At 33.1% G+C, this 23,945-nt stretch overlaps 1 long non-coding RNA gene across 1 annotated transcript; it reads right to left on the bottom strand.

Moving 5' to 3' along the window:
* Positions 1-7,978: 7,978 nt before the first annotated feature.
* Positions 7,979-10,764, bottom strand: LOC124451000. The gene is made up of 4 exons (XR_006950301.1): positions 10,630-10,764; positions 9,669-9,732; positions 8,345-8,422; positions 7,979-8,245 (listed from the first exon to the last, which is right to left on the bottom strand). It is a non-coding gene; the product is annotated as an uncharacterized LOC124451000 (long non-coding RNA).
* Between the last annotated feature and the right edge of the window lie 13,181 nt (positions 10,765-23,945).

The raw sequence follows: 23,945 nt of genomic DNA, 5'->3' as shown, positions 1-23,945 counted from the left end.
GAGAAACCAATGCACTTTGATTTAAGAAATAGTATTTTCAATGGGAAATTAATGTAGTTCTGTTCAGTAGTAGATCCATGGTTGTCAATAACAATCCAGTTTCTAATATCTTGGCTTAAAACAGAATCAGCAACATGATTATAGAATTTCTGAATTTCGTTCTTTTGCTCTCCTAGTTCAAGATATTTTCCTCATAAGTTCTCAGTAGATTTATCAGAATATCATAATACTTTATAAGACACCCAGAATCAATCCTACCAAAAAAAACTCAAAACAATTACATACCTACTTATAATATATTTCCAGTCGACTTAAGTCGTAGGGTTAAGCTAACTTTTCTAACTCCTTTTGGACATTTTAACTAAGATTTACCCATCTATTCAAGAAAGACAGTTGCACCAAGCTGTTCACAAACAGTCAAAAACACAAGTAATGCGCATGGGATTATGCATTAAAGCTTAACAACACATTAACAGTGTAAAGATTGCCGTTTGATATTTATTTCTAATATAGCTAAAGCATTACTTGACAAAATATACGTTATTTTACAGTAGATTTACCTCATTTAAATGTGTGTGTCTATTTCACAAAAACCTTAAGCATTATTTTCAATATTTTATGCTTACGGTATCGTGGTTGTTTTCGCTGGTTGTCATTACTATGAGCAGTAATAGAGATCCGTTTCGGGAGGGAGCGAATGTTAAAAATTTTTCTCAAAGTGGAAGTTTTGACAACCAAAATCCGCCATTACCGCCATGTTTTTGACCACGGGGTCCAGGCCCCTTTGCCCCTCCAGGTCTTATAGAGCTCAATGGTTATAGCACTCCCCGACGATTTTAAGATAATCCGATGTTTTCCGGATACTTCCGAGAGTTTCCGACAAGTTCCGAGTTAATCCGTTAACTTCCGATCGTAAGAATTAGATGTAATATGAACTTTTTGCCATTTTTGTGAACTTTTGACGCAAGCGAGCATGAATATTACTTGCTGAATGTATGTCATACTTAAAAGTGAATCTTCAAGTGAATACAGTGCACAATAACCTCAGTTGCACATGGCATACTGCTTTTGTTTCCTTTGCAGAGGAAGTTGAATCCTTATGTGTCCCAACTCAATCACAAAGTGCAAAGTACATAGTAATTGAGCTGGCTAAGTGTAACTTTTCTATAAGAAGCTTTTCATGTATTCCTATTTTCAACCATGAGCCAAGCATACACTTGGTTTTTTATTTTTCCAACTTTAAATAGTATTGCAAAATTCAAACATGATTTTCTTCAAACATGTGTGAAACTTTTCTGATTTTGTTGGTCTACTTCAGTCAATGTAGTTTCATGGCACCATACTACCATAAGATAACTACATATATAGAAGTCTACAAAAGCTAACCTGGCATTGGCTAGGATGGTGAAAACTTAAAAAATTGATGATCTTATGATTAACATAATTGACAGAAAAACATAACATAAATTGAACATTGATAAACAGAAAATTGAAAACTAAAACTTTCATATAGAGATACTCCTTGACCACCAAAAGCAAAAGCTTGCATGTTTGATGACTGATGAATACAATCTCTAACCATACTAGAGATACTACCATGACATAGCCTGGTACTACAGTCAAAATTAGGGTAAGGGACGAATTCTTATTTGTAGAGCACATACTTACTGGCCTAATTATTAACTGTAAAATATTAGTTATGAGCAATTAGGGTGAAATAAAGTTTGATTTAGATTTTTTAAGCCAATAGATTTTTAAATGAAACACATACCATATGCCATATTGAGTTGCTTCATATTTTGTACTTTTTTTGAAATGCATGGCAAATCAAAATTAACCATGAATACATGATTCATTAAAACCTTTGTTTCAAATTTGTCTTTTTTGCATTATTGTAATTTTTTAAAAGAAATAAAAGATGTTTCTCTTGTTTCCACATTCTTATGCAAACATTGGAGACATTAGTGAGAACTCTTGAGCAGGTGCAATCCTCAATCTTACGTCTCATGCTTGCAGTAATCTGCCCCTGACCTCCCAAAGATCTCCTTGGGTTGGTTTTTTTAGCTATCTTAGCTATTGGTCAGATAATGCAATTTACTTGGCTGCACCACATGAATTACATGGGCAATGAGATATTTGCCAATTAAAAGTTTTGATTAAAGTGGGACTATTGTTTCTTTCTTTACTGTAGCCTTATAATTGAGATGAACAGAGTTTATACAGTACATTAAACTTCATGAAAACATCCATAGTGAAGTCCAAGGTCAATCTCTTTCTTATTAACAAAATATGAAAAATAACAATAATTTCGTGTCAAAATGCCACAAAATGATATCATTCATACCTTTGGCACTTTTCTTTGGTACAAAACGTTCTCTGTGCTCAATGTTCAATCAAAATGCCCAGGCTTTTCTCCCTTTTCCTTCTAACTCTTTCTCCTTTTTTATTACTCTCCGTACGGCGTACGCTCAGTGCATGTTATGTGTGCTTGTCTTCATGGGCTTATATCGTGCAAAGGAAGCTTGCAAAAAAACAAGGAATGTTTCCCGCGATACTCGAATCGAATCGAAGAATAGTAGCGATGTCTTCATAATAATAATAAAATCTCGTAAATTTTAACGATAGATCGATAACTTCACCGCCAATTTGAATGAAAACAATTTTTTTAAATAATTATTCTATCTTAGCAATCGTGTAGTGGACACTCTAATACATCGTTCTTTTAACAGGATATATCGAACGGGTTTGTTGTGTTGTATAAGTATTTGCTAAATAACATTTTGATAGGGCTCTTTTGCCGGTGATTCAGTTGTATAATGAATTTTATGTTTATTGTTTAAACGCAAAGGAATTGCACATGTAAATATATCATTTTTGTTGTACTTATTTTTCATAGGACCATAAGTTGACTCCAATCATATACTTAATTTCGACTCCAATCATATACTTAATTTCTGACGATGAACATCGACATGATTTCTAATTGAAGTAAATATGAAGAAAACGATATTCTGTCTGCTTTTCATTTTCCTCACCAAAACACTGAAAATAGCTTGAGAGATAAACAACGCAACATATGAATGCGTGTCTTTCGAACAAATTACAAGCACGGACCGGACAATGTATCAAGTCCTTGTATTTTTTGGACAAAAACCATGACCAGCGACAATCTAAAGAGTATATAGAAGAAGACATCTTGAGATTAAATATGCATCAAAACAAGACAAGTGAACTATAAATTTTCGACTTTATTCTGTCTGAGGATAACTTTGAAGTAAAGTCGAAAATTTACATGTCACTTCTCGTCTTGTTTTGATGCATATTGTACAATCTCAAGTGTCTTGCTTCTTCGGAATTTGTTTTATACTATATTGTATTTTTTGCCCAAACGAGATATACTTTACGCCTACAATCACCAGTATAGCATATAATAGAACGATATTTTCAGCTGCTAAGTTTTGACTACAGTCAGTAAAACGCAGTGCGGATTATACGCTCTTAAGCATAGAAAATTGTGGAAGATCATACGCATTAAATATAAAGGCCATGCCATGTTTTATTACTGTACATATTCAGAACTATTATAACTTTCTGTGCACACACACGCACGTCCACACACACAGACGAACCGAAAAAAATTTACATTTCAATGATTTCAGAAGTACAACTTTGAGAAGTGCAACGATGGGATTGGCTGTTAAAAAACTTTACATTTTATTTTTATTTAAAAGTCGACCGAATGAACTCGGCAACAATATATATGACGAGACAATACTACATTTTCGTAATGCCAAGTAAAATGTTGTAGCTCTTTTCTCCGGCCAAGTTTGCTTTCATACATATTCAGAAATACGATCACTTTCTGTGAACACAAACGCACTTCCACACACACAAACGAACCGAAATAAATTTATATTTCACTAATTTCAGAAGTAGAACTTCTAGGATACATAGAACGGGCTTGTTGCGTTGTATAATTATTTGCTAAATAACATTTTTATAGGGCTCTGTTGCCAAGTGATTCAGTTGTATAATGAATTTTATGTTTATTCTTTAAACGCAGAGGAATTGCACATGTAAATATATCATTTTTGTTGTACTTATTTTCCATAGGACCATAAGTTGACTCCAATCATATACTTAAGTTCGTCGTCATTTCTGACGATGAACATCGACATGATTTTTAATTGAAGTAAATATGAAGAAAACGGTATTCTGTCTGCTTTTCATTTTCCTCACCAAAACACTGAAAATAGCGTGAGAGATAAACAACGCGACATATGAATGCGTGTCTTTCGAACAAATTACAAGCACGGACCGGACAATGTATCAAGTCCTTGTATTTTTGGCCAAAACTATGACCAGCGACAATTTAAAGAAATATAGAAAACAAATTCCGAAGAAGCAAGACATCTTGAGATTGCAATATGCATCAAAACAAGACAAGAAGTGAACTGTAAATTTTCGACTCTATTCTGTCTGAGGATAACTTTGAAGTAAAGTCGAAAATTTACATGTCACTTCTCGTCTTGTTTTGATGAATATTGTACAATCTCAAGTGTCTTCTTCTTCGGAATTTGTTTTATACTATATTGTATTTTTTGCCCAAACGAGATATACTTTACGTGTACAATCACCAGTATAGCATATAATCGAACGATATTATCAGCTGCTAAGTTTTGACTACAGTCATTAAAACACAGTGCGGATTATACGCTCTTAAGCATAGAAAATTGTGGAAGATCATACGCATTAAATACAAAAGCCATGCCATATTTTATTACTGTACGTATTCAGAACTATTATAACTTTCTGTGCACACACACGCACGTCCACACACACAGACGAACCGAAAAAAATTTACATTTCAATGATTTCAGAAGTACAACTTTGAGAAGTGCAACGATGGGATTGGACTGTTAAAAAACTTTACATTTTATTTTTATTTAAAAGTCGACCGAATGAACTTGGCAACAATATAAATGACAAGACAATACTACATTTTCGTAATGCCAAGTAAAATGCTGTAGCTCTTTTCTCCGGCCAAGTTTGTTTTCATACATATTCAGAAATACGATCACTTTCTGTGAACACAAACGCACTTCCACACACACATACGAACCGAAAAAAATTTATATTTCACTAATTTCAGAAGTAGAACTTCTAGGATAAATCGAACGGGCTTGTTGTGTTGTATAATTATTTGCTAAATAACATTTTAATAGGGCTCCGTTGCCGGTGATTCAGTTGTATAATGAATTTTATGTTTATTGTTTAAACGCAAAGGAATTGCACATGTAAATATATCATTTTTGTTGTACTTATTTTTCATAGGACCATAAGTTGACTCCAATCATATACTTAAGTTCGTCGTCATTTCTGACGATGAACATCGACACGATTTCTAATTGAAGTAAATATGAAGAAAACGATATTCTGTCTGCTTTTCATTTTCCTCACCAAAACACTGAAAATAGCGTGAGAGATAAACAACGCGACATATGAATGCGTGTCTTTCGAACAAATTACAAGCACGGACCGGACAATGTATCAAGTCCTTGTATTTTTGCCAAAACTATGACCAGCGACAATTTAAAGAAATATAGTATAAAACAGATTCCGAAGAAGACATCTTGAGATTGCAAAATATGCATCAAAACAAGACAAGAAGTGAACTGTAAATTTTCGACTCTATTCTGTCTGAGGATAACTTTGAAGTAAAGTCGAAAATTTACATGTCACTTCTCGTCTTGTTTTGATGAATATTGTACAATCTCAAGTGTCTTCTTCTTCGGAATTTGTTTTATACTATATTGTATTTTTTGCCCAAACGAGATATACTTTACGCCTACAATCACCAGTATAGCATATAATCGAACTATATTTTCAGCTGCTAAGTTTTGACTACAGTCATTAAAACACAGTGCGGATTATACGCTCTTAAGCATAGAAAATTGTGGAAGATCATACGCATTAAATATAAAAGCCATGCCATATTTTATTACTGTACATATTCAGAACTATTATAACTTTCTGTGAACACACACGCACGTCCACACACACAGACGAACCGAAAAAAATTTACATTTCAATGATTTCAGAAGTACAACTTTGAGAAGTGCAACGATGGGATTGGACTGTTAAAAAACTTTACATTTTATTTTTATTTAAAAGTCGACCGAATGAACTTGGCAACAATATAAATGACAAGACAATACTACATTTTCGTAATGCCAAGTAAAATGCTGTAGCTCTTTTCTCCGGCCAAGTTTGTTTTCATACATATTCAGAAATACGATCACTTTCTGTGAACACAAACGCACTTCCACACACACATACGAACCGAAAAAAATTTATATTTCACTAATTTCAGAAGTAGAACTTCTAGGATAAATCGAACGGGCTTGTTGTGTTGTATAATTATTTGCTAAATAACATTTTTATAGGGCTCTGTTGCCAAGTGATTCAGTTGTATAATGAATTTTATGTTTATTCTTTAAACGCAGAGGAATTGCACATGTAAATATATCATTTTTGTTGTACTTATTTTCCATAGGACCATAAGTTGACTCCAATCATATACTTAAGTTCGTCGTCATTTCTGACGATGAACATCGACATGATTTCTAATTGAAGTAAATATGAAGAAAACGATATTCTGTCTGGTTTTAATTTTCCGCACCAACACACTGAAAATAGCGTGAGAGATAAACAACGCGACATATGAATGCGTGTCTTTCGAACAAATTACAAGCACGGACCGGACAATGTATCAAGTCCTTGTATTTTTTGGCCAAAAACTATGACCAGCGACAATTTAAAGAAATATAGTATAAATTCAGAAGAAGACATCTTGAGATCAAAATATGCATCAAAACAAGACAAGAAGTGAACTGTAAATTTTCGACTCTATTCTGTCTGAGGATATCTTTGAAATAAAGTCGAAAATTTACATGTCACTTCTCGTCTTGTTTTGATGCATATTGTACAATCTCAAGTGTCTTGCTTCTTCGGAATTTGTTTTATACTATTTTGTATTTTTTTCCCAAACGAGATATACTTTACGCCTACAATCAACAGTATAGCATATAATCGAACGATATTTTCAGCTGCTAAGTTTTGACTACAGTCAGTAAAACGCAGTGCGGATTATACGCTCTTAAGCATAGAAAATTGTGGAAGATCATACGCATTAAATATAAAGGCCATGCCATATTTTATTACTGTACATATTCAGAACTATTATAACTTTCTGTGAACACACACGCACGTCCACACACACAGACGAACCGAAAAAAATTTACATTTCAATGATTTCAGAAGTACAACTTTGAGAAGTGCAACGATGGGATTGGACTGTTAAAAAACTTTACATTTTATTTTTATTTAAAAGTCGACCGAATGAACTTGGCAACAATATACATGACAAGACAATACTACATTTTCGTAATGCCAAGTAAAATGCTGTAGCTCTTTTCTCCGGCCAAGTTTGTTTTCATACATATTCAGAAATAGACACTTTCTGTGGACACATACGCACTTCCACACACATAGACGAACCGAAAAAAATTTATATTTCACTAATTTCAGAAGTAGAACTTCTAGGATATATCGAACGGGTTTGTTGTGTTGTATAATTATTTGCTAAATAACATTTTTATAGGGCTGTGTTGCCAGTGATTCAGTTCTATAATGAAATTTATGTTTATTGTTTAAACGCAGAGGAATTGCACATGGAAATATTTTCATTTTTGTTGTACTTATTTTCCATAGGACCATAAGTTGACTCCAATCATATACTTAAGTTCGTCGTCATTTCTGACGATGAACATCGACATGATTTCTAATTGAAGTAAATATGAAGAAAACGATATTCTGTCTGCTTTACATTTTCCTCGCCAAAACACTGAAAACAGGGTGAGAGATAAACAACGCGACATATGAATGCGTGTGTTTCGAACAAAATACAAGCACGGACTACACAGTGTAACAAGTTTCTTTTATTTTTTTTAGCAGCTAAATTTTGACTAAAGTCAGTAAAACAAAGTGCGGATTATATGTTCTAAAGCATAGAAAATTGTAGAAGATCATAAGCATTGAATATAAGGCCATGCCATATTTTACTTTCGTTAAAACTATACATATTCACTAAAGTGTATGTTCAAGTTTGAATATCAATCAATATCCATTGATTCATTCTGTGCTTCAGTCCCTTCCTTGAAATGAATAGATACTTCATTATCTCCTACAAGATAACACGAAAAAAATCAGCGAATGGCTAAAATAATCATTAACAATTTACAATTGAATTAAGTTTTTAACCACTTCCCAAATACCAACTCACCGCCAGTTGGTGGAGGAGCAATCGCTTCCATACTTTGCAAAATTGCTCGCACAACTTGTAAAGGAAGATTACTATCAACTGGAAAAAAAATTCAATTCTTGAGTGTTTGTCAATTTCAAGTTTATTTTATGGATGCAAGTAAAAAAATGCTTTAGTCAAGATGAATACGAGTATCAAAAATAACAAAAACAGGTATGCTTAGCATACATGTGGGTAGCTGCATTTTGAAAAGTGTTTTTTGTCACTATCAAACAAGATGAGTTCTAAAAATATGTGTTCATAAACTGATGCTCAAACCGCATGTGACAGGAAATCTGGAACAAAATACTATGTTTGCTAATACATTTTATAAGTTATTGACCTTTCTCATGAAAGTATAAATCAATACTATTGAGAAAAAGTTTCACGTTTTTATTGGACATTATTGTATTAATCCCAAAAAGAACATTGCATAGATACGAGCATGGTTTGCCAAGACATTCATTTTTACTTCATAATAGTTAACAAGAGAATTGAATAAAACACAAAAGACACAGACAGAGAGACACATTGCTGGACTTTTATGTGTAGACATAAGTGGAAAATAGATGGTTGTATGCATTTACAGATGTGATGACTACATAATACGTTGCTGTCAAAAGAAAATACTCCAACTAACGCAACAGTGAATCAGATCAAAAAAGTTGTTATGAATGGAGAACATTTCAATACAATATAACACTAACTCAAATTGTATTTTAGCATTATTTGAATATAAATGTAGTTTACTTTGTTGTACTCATCATATATGCAGTTTGTTTGTTATGTTATAGTTTTTCTATTGTTAGTTTGAACATTGTTTTCTCAAAGAACTCATTTTGTTAATTATCAAAGTTACATTGTTTTAAAACGTTTACCTGATGGCATGCAGTACTAGATTACAGGAAAAATATTTTATCTAATAAGTGGTGAGATTAGAGTTGTGTTTAAAAGAAAATTACTTGTAGTTGTTAGAGTAACCTATTTTTTGTTTGGATTCAACTGGCAACTGTCAAGTATGACTTTGAAGAGAACACAGAATTTGTAGAGTGCATTCAAACACTGTATGAATTGATTTCCTTTATAGCTAATGAATTGTCTCTGTAGCAAGTGCTAATGAACAATGACTTGGGAACATAACTTTTGTAATGTATAAACAATGCATGAGATGACTCAGACCCTTATGCCTTATGAACACTGAAGTTTAATAATAGAGAAAGACTATAAAAACTTTCTGGTTATGGTTCTGTTCATATAGAGAAGGCCTTAGTGTGCATATAATAACATCATTCTTTTTAACAAGTACCTGGCACTGTTAAGATTACAACTTGCAGTTGATGTGGATTTTGACCAATTTCTGGCCGATTCATCTGAAAAGAAGTAAACATGATTTATACAATCAGTAACAACATCAATTCCCTCAAAAAGTTCACAGTTTGATTTACTTTAATATATGTATTTATTCCATTTATTATTACTCCTTGAGTTTAAAATATTCCTTAATGAAATAAAGCTGTCATGGCATTAACGTTATGTTATACAACAGTTCTTCTTAGAAACACAAAGTTGTTAACATAAAGTATGCAAATATAGCAAACAACAAACACATTTTCTCAAAGAGATTCTGGCAGCTGAACCACACGTACAAGGTTGGCACTTGTTCATGGTTAACAGACCTATGCGCCTGTACCTTCATGATTTTATGTCAGCAGCCAGTATTATACATACAATTAACAAGTTTCATGTAATCCATAGCCTTTACAATATTTCCCTTTATGTAAAAATGTACGAATGACGATGGCCTTTTTTTAACAAACTCAATACAGACAAAAATGCAAAATAAAAAAGGTATCTATTCAAGTTTGAATAAATATTCTTTCTTTAATCTATTTCTACTTTGTATATTGACAATATTGTGCATTGGCAGTATCATACTTCTTATGTATTCTTTTTGTATAATCACATCACAAACAATGTGATGTGTGTATTCAAAAATGTTCAAAAGTAATTAAACCTTTTAGGCCTTAAGAAATGTATTAAGGTATTATAAAGAGAAGTGTAAATGGTTTGTAGTTCTAAGCATAGCGAAAAATTTCATAATTATTAATGTTGTGTGTAGTTTGAATAAAAACTATATCACTTGATAAGTCTACGTAATAAGATATAATAACAATCTAGACAAACATGTCCTAACTTTTTTCAGGATTCTTAGTTTGTCAAAGTGGAAAGCTTTCTCAGTATATGTTTGACTGTTAACTCATACTTACATTGATTTAGAGCAACAAACCAATGTTGAGTTGCTAGCTGTTTTAAATTTGTCGATGAACAATGATTTAATTCTCCTCAAATACAATTTCGAATTTCGAACACAATCGCCACTGGCGGCAGCAACGCTGGTGGCCATCTTTATAACACAGAAAGGATAAGTATAGAATAAAATCGTGTTCTCTTACTTGTACCCAGCTCTCCAGTGCGCATCTTTTGTATAGAGTTATATCGGGGACAAAATCAAGTATACGTTTTCGAACGGCGTGCTCGGATGTTGTAGCGTATTTTTTATATGTACGCGACGCGTGTATAAATATTCGCGCGACGCGTATAGAGTTATATCGGGGACAAAATGAAGTATGTGTTTCCGAACGGCGTGCTCGGATGTTGTAGTGTAATTTTTATATGTACGCGACGCGTGTATAAAATGTTTTTTAACTCTTTTTCTTTAACAAAAAACTTGGAAGGTTTTTGCTGTATCATAATGCATGTTTAATTAGTAACAAGGACTACCATTCATTTTGTGCTGGAAAGCTATGCACTTATTGCTAGGTTTTTATGTACTACTCTCTCTGTGTCATGTACTTGTCAACGAGTCCTGTGCGAATTATATGCTCTAAAGCATAGAAAATTGTGGAAGATCATACGCATTAAATATAAAGGCCAAGCCGTATTTTCTTACTGTACATATTCAGAAATATGATCACTTTCCGTGAACACACACGCACGCCCACACACACACCCGAACCGAAAAAAATTTACATTTCAATGAGTTCAGAAGTACAACTTTGAGAAGTGCAACGATGGGATTCGATTTTTAAAAATGTTTACATTTTATTTTTATTTAAAAGTCGACCGAATGAACTTGGCAACAATATACATGACAAGACAATACTACATTTTCGTAATGCCAAGTAAAATGCTGTAGCTCTTTTCTCCGGCCAAGTTTGCTTTCATACATATTCAGAAATACGATCACTTTCTGTGAACACAAACGCACTTCCACACACACAAACGAACCGAAATAAATTTATATTTCACTAATTTCAGAAGTAGAACTTCTAGGACACATAGAACGGGCTTGTTGCGTTGTATAATTATTTGCTAAATAACATTTTTATAGGGCTCTGTTGCCAAGTGATTCAGTTGTATAATGAATTTTATGTTTATTCTTTAAACGCAGAGGAATTGCACATGTAAATATATCATTTTTGTTGTACTTATTTTCCATAGGACCATAAGTTGACTCCAATCATATACTTAAGTTCGTCGTCATTTCTGACGATGAACATCGACATGATTTCTAATTGAACTAAATATGAAGAAAACGGTATTCTGTCTGCTTTTCATTTTCCTCACCAAAACACTGAAAATAGCGTGAGAGATAAACAACGCGACATATGAATGCGTGTCTTTCGAACAAATTACAAGCACGGACCGGACAATGTATCAAGTCCTTGTATTTTTTGGCCAAAAACTATGACCAGCGACAATTTAAAGAAATATAGTATAAAACAAATTCCGAAGAAGCAAGACATCTTGAGATTGCAAAATATGCATCAAAACAAGACAAGAAGTGAACTGTAAATTTTCGACTCTATTCTGTCTGAGGATAACTTTGAAGTAAAGTCGAAAATTTACATGTCACTTCTCGTCTTGTTTTGATGAATATTGTACAATCTCAAGTGTCTTCTTCTTCGGAATTTGTTTTATACTATATTGTATTTTTTGCCCAAACGAGATATACTTTACGCCTACAATCACCAGTATAACATATAATCGAACGATATTTTCAGCTGCTAAGTTTTGACTACAGTCAGTAAAACGCAGTGCGGATTATACGCTCTTAAGCATAGAAAATTGTGGAAGATCATACGCATTAAATATAAAAGCCATGCCATATTTTATTACTGTACATATTCAGAACTATTATAACTTTCTGAGAACACACACGCACGTCCACACACACAGACGAACCGAAAAAAAAATTTACATTTCAATGAGTTCAGAAGTACAACTTTGAGAAGTGCAACGATGGGATTCGATTTTTAAAAATGTTTACATTTTATTTTTATTTAAAAGTCGACCGAATGAACTTGGCAACAATATACATGACAAGACAATACTACATTTTCGTAATGCCAAGTAAAATGCTGTAGCTCTTTTCTCCGGCCAAGTTTGCTTTCATACATATTCAGAAATACGATCACTTTCTATGAACACAAACGCACTTCCACACACACAAACGAACCGAAATAAATTTATATTTCACTAATTTCAGAAGTAGAACTTCTAGGACACATAGAACGGGCTTGTTGCGTTGTATAATTATTTGCTAAATAACATTTTTATAGGGCTCTGTTGCCAAGTGATTCAGTTGTATAATGAATTTTATGTTTATTCTTTAAACGCAGAGGAATTGCACATGTAAATATATCATTTTTGTTGTACTTATTTTCCATAGGACCATAAGTTGACTCCAATCATATACTTAAGTTCGTCGTCATTTCTGACGATGAACATCGACATGATTTCTAATTGAACTAAATATGAAGAAAACGGTATTCTGTCTGCTTTTCATTTTCCTCACCAAAACACTGAAAATAGCGTGAGAGATAAACAACGCGACATATGAATGCGTGTCTTTCGAACAAATTACAAGCACGGACCGGACAATGTATCAAGTCCTTGTATTTTTTGGCCAAAAACTATGACCAGCGACAATTTAAAGAAATATAGTATAAAACAAATTCCGAAGAAGCAAGACATCTTGAGATTGCAAAATATGCATCAAAACAAGACAAGAAGTGAACTGTAAATTTTCGACTCTATTCTGTGTGAGGATAACTTTGAAGTAAAGTCGAAAATTTACATGTCACTTCTCGTCTTGTTTTGATGAATATTGTACAATCTCAAGTGTCTTCTTCTTCGGAATTTGTTTTATACTATATTGTATTTTTTGCCCAAACGAGATATACTTTACGCCTACAATCACCAGTATAACATATAATCGTACGATATTTTCAGCTGCTAAGTTTTGACTACAGTCAGTAAAACGCAGTGCGGATTATACGCTCTTAAGCATAGAAAATTGTGGAAGATCATACGCATTAAATATAAAAGCCATGCCATATTTTATTACTGTACATATTCAGAACTATTATAACTTTCTGAGAACACACACGCACGTCCACACACACAGACGAACCGAAAAAAATTTACATTTCAATGATTTCAGAAGTACAACTTTGAGAAGTGCAACGATGGGATTCGATTTTTAAAAATGTTTACATTTTATTTTTATTTAAAAGTCGACCGAATGAACTTGGCAACAATATACATGACAAGACAATACTACATTTTCGTAATGCCAAGTAAAATGCTGTAGCTCTTTTCTCCGGCCAAGTTTGTTTTCATACATATTCAGAAATACGATCACTTTCTGTGAACACAAACGCACTTCCACACACACAGACGAACCGAAAAAAATTTATATTTCACTAATTTCAGAAGTAGAACTTCTAGGATAAATCGAACGGGCTTGTTGTGTTGTATAATTATTTGCTAAATAACATTTTAATAGGGCTCCGTTGCCGGTGATTCAGTTGTATAATGAATTTTATGTTTATTGTTTAAACGCAAAGGAATTGCACATGTAAATATATCATTTTTGTTGTACTTATTTTTCATAGGACCATAAGTTGACAACAATCATATACTTAATTTCGTCGTCATTTCTGACGATGAACATCGACATGATTTCTAATTGAAGTAAATATGAAGAAAACGATATTCTGTCTGCTTTTAATTTTCCGCACCAAAACACTGAAAATAGCGTGAGAGATAAACAACGCGACATATGAATGCGTGTCTTTCGAACAAATTACAAGCACGGACCGGACAATGTATCAAGTCCTTGTATTTTTGGCCAAAAACTATGACCAGCGACAATTTAAAGAAATATAGTATAAAACAAATTCCGAAGAAGCAAGACATCTTGAGATTGCAAAATATGCATCAAAACAAGACAAGAAGTGAACTGTAAATTTTCGACTCTATTCTGTCTGAGGATAACTTTGAAGTAAAGTCGAAAATTTACATGTCACTTCTCGTCTTGTTTTGATGAATATTGTACAATCTCAAGTGTCTTCTTCTTCGGAATTTGTTTTATACTATATTGTATTTTTTGCCCAAACGAGATATACTTTACGCCTACAATCACCAGTATAGCATATAATCGAACGATATTTTCAGCTGCTAAGTTTTGACTACAGTCAGTAAAACGCAGTGCGGATTATACGCTCTTAAGCATAGAAAATTGTGGAAGATCATACGCATTAAATATAAAAGCCATGCCATATTTTATTACTGTACATATTCAGAACTATTATAACTTTCTGAGAACACACACGCACGTCCACACACACAGACGAACCGAAAAATTTACATTTCAATGATTTCAGAAGTACAACTTTGAGAAGTGCAACGATGGGATTGGACTGTTAAAAAACTTTACATTTTATTTTTATTTAAAAGTCGACCGAATGAACTTGGCAACAATATATATGACAAGACAATACTACATTTTCGTAATGCCAAGTAAAATGCTGTAGCTCTTTTCTCCGGCCAAGTTTGTTTTCATACATATTCAGAAATACGATCACTTTCTGTGAACACAAACGCACTTCCACACACACAGACGAACCGAAAAAAATTTATATTTCACTAATTTCAGAAGTAGAACTTCTAGGATAAATCGAACGGGCTTGTTGTGTTGTATAATTATTTGCTAAATAACATTTTAATAGGGCTCCGTTGCCGGTGATTCAGTTGTATAATGAATTTTATGTTTATTGTTTAAACGCAAAGGAATTGCACATGTAAATATATCATTTTTGTTGTACTTATTTTTCATAGGACCATAAGTTGACAACAATCATATACTTAATTTCGTCGTCATTTCTGACGATGAACATCGACATGATTTCTAATTGAAGTAAATATGAAGAAAACGATATTCTGTCTGCTTTTAATTTTCCGCACCAAAACACTGAAAATAGCGTGAGAGATAAACAACGCGACATATGAATGCGTGTCTTTCGAACAAATTACAAGCACGGACCGGACAATGTATCAAGTCCTTGTATTTTTGCCAAAACTATGACCAGCGACAATTTAAAGAAATATATACAAATTGAAGAAGACATCTTGAGATTGAATATGCATCAAAACAAGACAAGAAGTGAACTGTAAATTTTCGACTTTATTCTGTCTGAGGATAACTTTGAAGTAAAGTCGAAAATTTACATGTCACTTCTCGTCTTGTTTTGATGCATATTGTACAATCTCAAGTGTCTTGCTTCTTCGGAATTTGTTTTATACTATATTGTATTTTTTGCCCAAACGAGATATACTTTACGCGTACAATCACCAGTATAGCATATAATCGAACGATATTATCAGCTGCTAAGTTTTGACTACAGTCATTAAAACACAGTGCGGATTATACGCTCTTAAGCATAGAAAATTGTGGAAGATCATACGCATTAAATATAAAAGCCATGTCATATTTTATTACTGTACATATTCAGAACTATTATAACTTTCTGTGCACACACACGCACGTCCACACACACAGACGAACCGAAAAAATTTACATTTCAATGATTTCAGAAGTACAACTTTGAGAAGTGCAACGATGGGATTGGACTGTTAAAAAACTTTACATTTTATTTTTATTTAAAAGTCGACCGAATGAACTTGGCAACAATATATATGACAAGACAATACTACATTTTCGTAATGCCAAGTAAAATGCTGTAGCTCTTTTCTCTGGCCAAGTTTGTTTTCATACATATTCAGAAATACGATCACTTTCTGTGAACACAAACGCACTTCCACACACACAGACGAACCGAAAAAAAATTTATATTTCACTAATTTCAGAAGTAGAACTTCTAGGATAAATCGAACGGGCTTGTTGTGTTGTATAATTATTTGCTAAATAACATTTTAATAGGGCTCCGTTGCCGGTGATTCAGTTGTATAATGAATTTTATGTTTATTGTTTAAACGCAAAGGAATTGCACATGTAAATATATCATTTTTGTTGTACTTATTTTTCATAGGACCATAAGTTGACAACAATCATATACTTAATTTCGTCGTCATTTCTGACGATGAACATCGACATGATTTCTAATTGAAGTAAATATGAAGAAAACGATATTCTGTCTGCTTTTAATTTTCCGCACCAAAACACTGAAAATAGCGTGAGAGATAAACAACGCGACATATGAATGCGTGTCTTTCGAACAAATTACAAGCACGGACCGGACAATGTATCAAGTCCTTGTATTTTGGCCAAAACTATGACCAGCGACAATTTAAAGAAATATAGTATAAAACAAATTCCGAAGAAGAGACATCTTGAGATTGCAAAATATGCATCAAAACAAGACAAGAAGTGAACTGTAAATTTTCGACTCTATTCTGTCTGAGGATAACTTTGAAGTAAAGTCGAAAATTTACATGTCACTTCTCGTCTTGTTTTGATGAATATTGTACAATCTCAAGTGTCTTCTTCGGAATTTGTTTTATACTATATTTTTTGCCCAAACGAGATATACTTTACGCCTACAATCACCAGTATAGCATATAATCGAACGATATTTTCAGCTGCTAAGTTTTGACTACAGTCAGTAAAACGCAGTGCGGATTATACGCTCTTAAGCATAGAAAATTGTGGAAGATCATACGCATTAAATATAAAAGCCATGCCATATTTTATTACTGTACATATTCAGAACTATTATAACTTTCTGTGAACACACACGCACGTCCACACACACAGACGAACCGAAAAAAATTTACATTTCAATGATTTCAGAAGTACAACTTTGAGAAGTGCAACGATGGGATTGGACTGTTAAAAAACTTTACATTTTATTTTTATTTAAAAGTCGACCGAATGAACTTGGCAACAATATATATGACAAGACAATACTACATTTTCGTAATGCCAAGTAAAATGCTGTAGCTCTTTTCTCTGGCCAAGTTTGTTTTCATACATATTCAGAAATACGATCACTTTCTGTGAACACAAACGCACTTCCACACACACATACGAACCGAAAAAAATTTATATTTCACTAATTTCAGAAGTAGAACTTCTAGGATAAATCGAACGGGCTTGTTGTGTTGTATAATTATTTGCTAAATAACATTTTAATAGGGCTCCGTTGCCGGTGATTCAGTTGTATAATGAATTTTATGTTTATTGTTTAAACGCAAAGGAATTGCACATGTAAATATATCATTTTTGTTGTACTTATTTTTCATAGGACCATAAGTTGACTCAATCATATACTTAAGTTCGTCGTCATTTCTGACGATGAACATCGACATGATTTCTAATTGAAGTAAATATGAAGAAAACGATATTCTGTCTGCTTTTAATTTTCCGCACCAAAACACTGAAAATAGCGTGAGAGATAAACAACGCGACATATGAATGCGTGTCTTTCGAACAAATTACAAGCACGGACCGGACAATGTATCAAGTCCTTGTATTTTTGCCAAAAACTATGACCAGCGACAATTTAAAGAAATATAGTAAAACAAATTCCGAAGAAAGAAGAGATTGCAAAATATGCATCAAAGACAAGAAGTGAACTGTAAATTTTCGACTCTATTCTGTGTGAGGATAACTTTGAAGTAAAGTCGAAAATTTACATGTCACTTCTCGTCTTGTTTTGATGAATATTGTACAATCTCAAGTGTCTTCTTCTTCGGAATTTGTTTTATACTATATTGTATTTTTTGCCCAAACGAGATATACTTTACGCCTACAATCACCAGTATAGCATATAATCGAACGATATTATCAGCTGCTAAGTTTTGACTACAGTCAGTAAAACGCAGTGCGGATTATACGCTCTTAAGCATAGAAAATTGTGGAAGATCATACGCATTAAATATAAAAGCCATGCCATATTTTATTACTGTACATATTCAGAACTATTATAACTTTCTGTGCACACACACGCACGTCCACACACACAGACGAACCGAAAAAAATTTACATTTCAATGATTTCAGAAGTACAACTTTGAGAAGTGCAACGATGGGATTGGACTGTTAAAAAACTTTACATTTTATTTTTATTTAAAAGTCGACCGAATGAACTTGGCAACAATATACATGACAAGACAATACTACATTTTCGTAATGCCAAGTAAAATGCTGTAGCTCTTTTCTCCGGCCAAGTTTGTTTTCATACATATTCAGAAATACGATCACTTTCTGTGAACACAAACGCACTTCCACACACACATACGAACCGAAAAAAATTTATATTTCACTAATTTCAGAAGTAGAACTTCTAGGATAAATCGAACGGGCTTGTTGTGTTGTATAATTATTTGCTAAATAACATTTTAATAGGGCTCCGTTGCCGGTGATTCAGTTGTATAATGAATTTTATGTTTATTGTTTAAACGCAAAGGAATTGCACATGTAAATATATCATTTTTGTTGTACTTATTTTTCATAGGACCATAAGTTGACTCCAATCATATACTTAAGTTCGTCGTCATTTCTGACGATGAACATCGACATGATTTCTAATTGAAGTAAATATGAAGAAAACGATATTCTGTCTGCTTTTAATTTTCCGCACCAAAACACTGAAAATAGCGTGAGAGATAAACAACGCGACATATGAATGCGTGTCTTTCGAACAAATTACAAGCACGGACCGGACAATGTATCAAGTCCTTGTATTTTTGGCCAAAAACTATGACCAGCGACAATTTAAAGAAATATAGTATAAAACAAATTCCGAAGAAGCAAGACATCTTGAGATTGCAAAATATGCATCAAAACAAGACAAGAAGTGAACTGTAAATTTTCGACTCTATTCTGTCTGAGGATAACTTTGAAGTAAAGTCGAAAATTTACATGTCACTTCTCGTCTTGTTTTGATGAATATTGTACAATCTCAAGTGTCTTCTTCTTCGGAATTTGTTTTATACTATATTGTATTTTTTGCCCAAACGAGATATACTTTACGCCTACAATCACCAGTATAGCATATAATCGAACGATATTTTCAGCTGCTAAGTTTTGACTACAGTCATTAAAACACAGTGCGGATTATACGCTCTTAAGCATAGAAAATTGTGGAAGATCATACGCATTAAATATAAAAGCCATGCCATATTTTATTACTGTACATATTCAGAACTATTATAACTTTCTGTGCACACACACGCACGTCCACACACACAGACGAACCGAAAAAAATTTACATTTCAATGATTTCAGAAGTACAACTTTGAGAAGTGCAACGATGGGATTGGACTGTTAAAAAAACTTTACATTTTATTTTTATTTAAAAGTCGACCGAATGAACTTGGCAACAATATAAATGACAAGACAATACTACATTTTCGTAATGCCAAGTAAAATGCTGTAGCTCTTTTCTCCGGCCAAGTTTGTTTTCATACATATTCAGAAATACGATCACTTTCTGTGAACACAAACGCACTTCCACACACACATACGAACCGAAAAAAATTTATATTTCACTAATTTCAGAAGTAGAACTTCTAGGATAAATCGAACGGGCTTGTTGTGTTGTATAATTATTTGCTAAATAACATTTTAATAGGGCTCCGTTGCCGGTGATTCAGTTGTATAATGAATTTTATGTTTATTGTTTAAACGCAAAGGAATTGCACATGTAAATATATCATTTTGTTGTACTTATTTTCATAGGACCATAAGTTGACTCCAATCATATACTTAAGTTCGTCGTCATTTCTGACGATGAACATCGACATGATTTCTAATTGAAGTAAATATGAAGAAAACGATATTCTGTCTGCTTTTAATTTTCCGCACCAAAACACTGAAAATAGCGTGAGAGATAAACAACGCGACATATGAATGCGTGTCTTTCGAACAAATTACAAGCACGGACCGGACAATGTATCAAGTCCTTGTATTTTTGCCAAAACTATGACCAGCGACAATTTAAAGAAATATAGTATAAAACAAATTCCGAAGAAGCAAGACATCTTGAGATTGCAAAATATGCATCAAAACAAGACAAGAAGTGAACTGTAAATTTTCGACTCTATTCTGTCTGAGGATAACTTTGAAGTAAAGTCGAAAATTTACATGTCACTTCTCGTCTTGTTTTGATGAATATTGTACAATCTCAAGTGTCTTCTTCTTCGGAATTTGTTTTATACTATATTGTATTTTTTGCCCAAACGAGATATACTTTACGTGTACAATCACCAGTATAGCATATAATCGAACGATATTATCAGCTGCTAAGTTTTGACTACAGTCATTAAAACACAGTGCGGATTATACGCTCTTAAGCATAGAAAATTGTGGAAGATCATACGCATTAAATATAAAAGCCATGCCATATTTTATTACTGTACATATTCAGAACTATTATAACTTTCTGTGCACACACACGCACGTCCACACACACAGACGAACCGAAAAAAATTTACATTTCAATGATTTCAGAAGTACAACTTTGAGAAGTGCAACGATGGGATTGGACTGTTAAAAAACTTTACATTTTATTTTTATTTAAAAGTCGACCGAATGAACTTGGCAACAATATAAATGACAAGACAATACTACATTTTCGTAATGCCAAGTAAAATGCTGTAGCTCTTTTCTCCGGCCAAGTTTGTTTTCATACATATTCAGAAATACGATCACTTTCTGTGAACACAAACGCACTTCCACACACACATACGAACCGAAAAAAATTTATATTTCACTAATTTCAGAAGTAGAACTTCTAGGATAAATCGAACGGGCTTGTTGTGTTGTATAATTATTTGCTAAATAACATTTTAATAGGGCTCCGTTGCCGGTGATTCAGTTGTATAATGAATTTTATGTTTATTGTTTAAACGCAAAGGAATTGCACATGTAAATATATCATTTTTGTTGTACTTATTTTTCATAGGACCATAAGTTGACTCCAATCATATACTTAAGTTCGTCGTCATTTCTGACGATGAACATCGACATGATTTCTAATTGAAGTAAATATGAAGAAAACGATATTCTGTCTGCTTTTAATTTTCCGCACCAAAACACTGAAAATAGCGTGAGAGATAAACAACGCGACATATGAATGCGTGTCTTTCGAACAAATTACAAGCACGGACCGGACAATGTATCAAGTCCTTGTATTTTGGCCAAAACTATGACCAGCGACAATTTAAAGAAATATAGTATAAAACAAATTCCGAAGAAGCAAGACATCTTGAGATTGCAAAATATGCATCAAAACAAGACAAGAAGTGAACTGTAAATTTTCGACTTTATTCTGTCTGAGGATAACTTTGAAGTAAAGTCGAAAATTTACATGTCACTTCTCGTCTTGTTTTGATGCATATTGTACAATCTCAAGTGTCTTGCTTCTTCGGAATTTGTTTTATACTATATTGTATTTTTTGCCCAAACGAGATATACTTTACGCCTACAATCACCAGTATAGCATATAATCGAACGATATTTTCAGCTGCTAAGTTTTGACTACAGTCAGTAAATCGCAGTGCGGATTATACGCTCTTAAGCATAGAAAATTGTGGAAGATCATACGCATTAAATATAAAAGCCATGCCATATTTTATTACTGTACATATTCAGAACTATTATAACTTTCTGTGCACACACACGCACGTCCACACACACAGACGAACCGAAAAAAATTTACATTTCAATGATTTCAGAAGTACAACTTTGAGAAGTGCAACGATGGGATTGGACTGTTAAAAAACTTTACATTTTATTTTTATTTAAAAGTCGACCGAATGAACTTGGCAACAATATAAATGACAAGACAATACTACATTTTCGTAATGCCAAGTAAAATGCTGTAGCTCTTTTCTCCGGCCAAGTTTGTTTTCATACATATTCAGAAATACGATCACTTTCTGTGAACACAAACGCACTTCCACACACACATACGAACCGAAAAAAATTTATATTTCACTAATTTCAGAAGTAGAACTTCTAGGATAAATCGAACGGGCTTGTTGTGTTGTATAATTATTTGCTAAATAACATTTTAATAGGGCTCCGTTGCCGGTGATTCAGTTGTATAATGAATTTTATGTTTATTGTTTAAACGCAAAGGAATTGCACATGTAAATATATCATTTTTGTTGTACTTATTTTTCATAGGACCATAAGTTGACTCCAATCATATACTTAAGTTCGTCGTCATTTCTGACGATGAACATCGACATGATTTCTAATTGAAGTAAATATGAAGAAAACGATATTCTGTCTGCTTTTAATTTTCCGCACCAAAACACTGAAAATAGCGTGAGAGATAAACAACGCGACATATGAATGCGTGTCTTTCGAACAAATTACAAGCACGGACCGGACAATGTATCAAGTCCTTGTATTTTTGCCAAAACTATGACCAGCGACAATTTAAAGAAATATAGTATAAAACAAATTCCGAAGAAGCAAGACATCTTGAGATTGCAAAATATGCATCAAAACAAGACAAGTGAACTGTAAATTTTCGACTCTATTCTGTCTGAGGATAACTTTGAAGTAAAGTCGAAAATTTACATGTCACTCGTCTTGTTTTGATGAATATTGTACAATCTCAAGTGTCTTCTTCTTCGGAATTTGTTTTATACTATATTGTATTTTTTGCCCAAACGAGATATACTTTACGCCTACAATCACCAGTATAGCATATAATCGAACGATATTTTCAGCTGCTAAGTTTTGACTACAGTCATTAAAACACAGTGCGGATTATACGCTCTTAAGCATAGAAAATTGTGGAAGATCATACGCATTAAATATAAAAGCCATGCCATATTTTATTACTGTACATATTCATTACTATTATAACTTTCTGTGAACACACACGCACGTCCACACACACAGACGAACCGAAAAAAATTTACATTTCAATGAGTTCAGAAGTACAACTTTGAGAAGTGCAACGATGGGATTCGATTTTTAAAAATGTTTACATTTTATTTTTATTTAAAAGTCGACCGAATGAACTTGGCAACAATATACATGACAAGACAATACTACATTTTCGTAATGCCAAGTAAAATGCTGTAGCTCTTTTCTCCGGCCAAGTTTGCTTTCATACATATTCAGAAATACGATCACTTTCTGTGAACACAAACGCACTTCCACACACACATACGAACCGAAAAAAATTTATATTTCACTAATTTCAGAAGTAGAACTTCTAGGATAAATCGAACGGGCTTGTTGTTTTGTATAA

This window comes from Xenia sp. Carnegie-2017, unplaced genomic scaffold (assembly GCF_021976095.1).
Source record: "Xenia sp. Carnegie-2017 unplaced genomic scaffold, XeniaSp_v1 HiC_scaffold_24, whole genome shotgun sequence".
NCBI lineage: Eukaryota > Metazoa > Cnidaria > Anthozoa > Malacalcyonacea > Xeniidae > Xenia > Xenia sp. Carnegie-2017.
The sequence above is the reverse complement of the archived record's forward strand: the minus strand, read 5'-3'. Positions and strand labels throughout refer to the sequence as shown.